The sequence below is a fragment of the Gavialis gangeticus genome, unplaced genomic scaffold (genome assembly GCF_001723915.1).
Source record: "Gavialis gangeticus isolate Ggan-Ray unplaced genomic scaffold, GavGan_comp1, whole genome shotgun sequence".
NCBI classification, from domain to species: domain Eukaryota; kingdom Metazoa; phylum Chordata; order Crocodylia; family Gavialidae; genus Gavialis; species Gavialis gangeticus.
Genome location: NW_017729034.1, coordinates 19,732,718 through 19,735,626, shown reverse-complemented (window position 1 = coordinate 19,735,626; position 2,909 = coordinate 19,732,718). Strand labels below are relative to the sequence as shown.

At 46.5% G+C, this 2,909-nt stretch overlaps 1 protein-coding gene across 1 annotated transcript in view; it reads right to left on the bottom strand.

Annotated features, from left to right (window-relative positions):
- Positions 1-2,909, bottom strand: part of CAPN13 (calpain 13) — a 109,895-nt gene that overhangs the window by 74,702 nt on the left and 32,284 nt on the right. The window lies entirely within an intron of this gene.

The following is a 2,909-nucleotide window of genomic DNA, read 5'->3' as shown; positions in this document are numbered from 1 at the left end:
GCCCCCCCCCCAACCCCCCCCCCCCCCGTTTGCGGGGTGAGCAGGCTACCCTTGGCCCAAGCTGTCTGCCTAGCCAAGCAAGGAAATGTGCTCTAGCGGTTCCCAGCTTCTGGCCTCAGCCACTGCAGGCATGTGGCTACATTTCTGGAATCAGAAGTGAATGACTGTACACTTGTTTATCAGCTCAATCTATGCAGTTTAGACTAATCTACAAAGGTTGAATCAATGCAGCCTCGGGCTTTTTTACTGTCTGTAGCTAGCCCTAGATACAGTAGATTTCCTTGGGATGAAATCTGGGACTGTGAGGACCAAAACTAATGGTCTTGCCACTTGAACTGAAGAGCAGTTTCTTTAGCTTTGCAGATGTATCAGACTGCACAGCCAGTGGAATCAGGCAATAGAAGGAGAATGATTTGAATCACAAGCATGAAGTATGAACAGGGCTATTGCACAGATCAAGGAAAGACTGATTTGTTTTCCATGACAGAAATGCCAGCAGTGGCTCTGTGCTCTACTCCAGTTCCATTTCAGCTCTAGAAACTGAACTTAGACCACTGCTGATTTCACGTTGACAACCGAGCAGCCATGCAATAGAAAAGGTATTTCACCACCAGTGCTCTCTCAAGATCATATAAGTGACTCCCTTTTGCTCTTTCCCAGTAATAGCTTCCAAATCAAAACCATCTGATATTATTATCCCCATTTTACAAATGGGGAAATTGAGCCCTTGGGTGGTGAAGTGATTTATCTATGTCACTCAGCAGGCCAGAAGCAGGCACAGACGTGTGATCGCCAGTGTCAGAATACACTGTGCTATCTGCTAGCCTCATGCTGCATGCCACATGCTTTTACTGAAACTGCAAAGAATATGAGTTAGAATGCACTGTGCTTAGAGCAGGTATGGCATGTCATTAAAAACCACAGGGTACACTGTACTTAATAAACTGGAGAATCAGAAAATGAAATTTGAGGATAATTGTATTTTGAAGCAATGTCCTTGTCCTACATTGATTAAAGGAATTTACCATGTATGCAGGGAAAAACCTTCTCAAATGGAAAGCTCATAAACAGCATCTGTTGCAATTTTAATGTAATATAGGCTCAGTTCACTCTGTAATTGAAAACTTACCCAGCAAAGTGGGACCAGCAACTTAGTCAACTTTTCTATTTCTGAGTCTCACAAATGCTTTAACACTTGCTTATCCTCTAATAAATTTACTAAAATACAGAGGTTATGTTTAGTGCTGTGTGTATGTGTATTATACCAATAGTTCCCAACCTTCTTAGATTCAAGGCATCCCTCCATAACTTTTATGAAAGCAGCACCCCATTTCAAAATCATGTGCATATATTACAGTGGTTACTTCCTCACACCTTGTGGCACCCTTAAAAGGATCTCATAGTACCCAGGGTGCTGCATTACCTGTATTAAGACTTGCTGATCTTTCCCAAATTTTGCAAAAGAATAAAATGTGTGAGGAATTTCTTGCTACTGCACCATTTGACACTTGAATGCACTAAAAAGACTCCCAAAAACTACTCTTGCTGGTAAAAATGGGGCCCAGATGGGCTCAGCCCTCTCACAAAAATCTTTGGGATGTACAGTTATGCTAATGAGAACCTCCCAACCCTGGGGACACAAGGAGCAGGTAGCACATTGCACCCCCACCTCCCACCATGTGGCTTAGGTGGTCTGCACCTGAGGGAACAAGTATGGCCATCACAGTTGTAGTCATTCCTCCAGGGACTTGCATGCTGGAGACTAGAGCCCAGAGCCACCTGCCCCTGCAACCACTCCCGCCAGTCCTGGAAGCATGGGAGGAGCTGAGGTTCAACCCAGGCTGAAAAGCACAATCCCACAGCCCCACACTGGTTAACCCATCCATGGCTGAGCAAGCTGCTTGGAACATGCAGGTGACCAGCATACGAGCTGCTGGGGGGTGGGAAGCAGCCACAAGCATTGCTTATCCATGGGGCACTAAGATGCCTGGGGCTAGGCAGGAGGAGGAGCAGATGCTTAACTCCTTGAAGGGGGGCTGGGTGCCATGGCACCCTTAACATGATCTTGCAGCACCCCAAGGTGTTGCAACATCCCAGTTGAGAAACCCTATGTTATACACAGGTTTGCTTTATGTCCTGTCTCCTAATTACTGGCCCCAGCCTATAACTTACCCATAATGGGCGCATCTAGCCAAGCATGCATATGCAGGTGTGTGCGTTTGCTGAGGCATAAATAGCAGTGGCACATATTTGTACTGCTGCTTTGTGCCCAAGGCCATGCCCCTGTATGTATGCTCCAGCAAATGCCAAATTGTCCTGGGCAGGGTAGGGGAGGCTGGACCAGCACCTGTGCTGGCCCCAGCAGCCTTATCTAGGGTCCTGGGGGCCTGTTGGGGCAGCAGTGAGGCTAACCTGGCTGCTTGGAGCCTGGTCAGCAGCTGGTGTGGCTCTGAATGGCCAGGCTCCATTTTTGGAGGTGCATGCTGATGCCACATGTACCACACTGCTTTTATTTGATGCGGCTTTTTTTTACAGCAGTATCTCCTGGTGTCAAATGTTGCCTCCAGGCTGCAAATTAGCAGTGCAGTGAACAGGTGCACATGTGCCATGTGTGATTTGCAGTGCCTCAAACAGCTTTGAGGCACCATAAAACACACATGTGCACTCATCTGGATTCACCCAATAATTCTTCTTTAGCTCAGTTAATAAAGGACAATGCTTTTGGTGCCAAAAGTCCAGAATTCAGTTCCTACTCATAACTATACTTCTAATTATTGCTAATATGATGGTACCCAGCAGTGCAGGAACACAGCTGAGCATCCAGGACACAGCAGAAGTGGTGACTTCTGGTTGCTGCCACAATTGTGAATGCAAACACATGGCTGTCAGCAGGAACTGCTTTTTTTTTT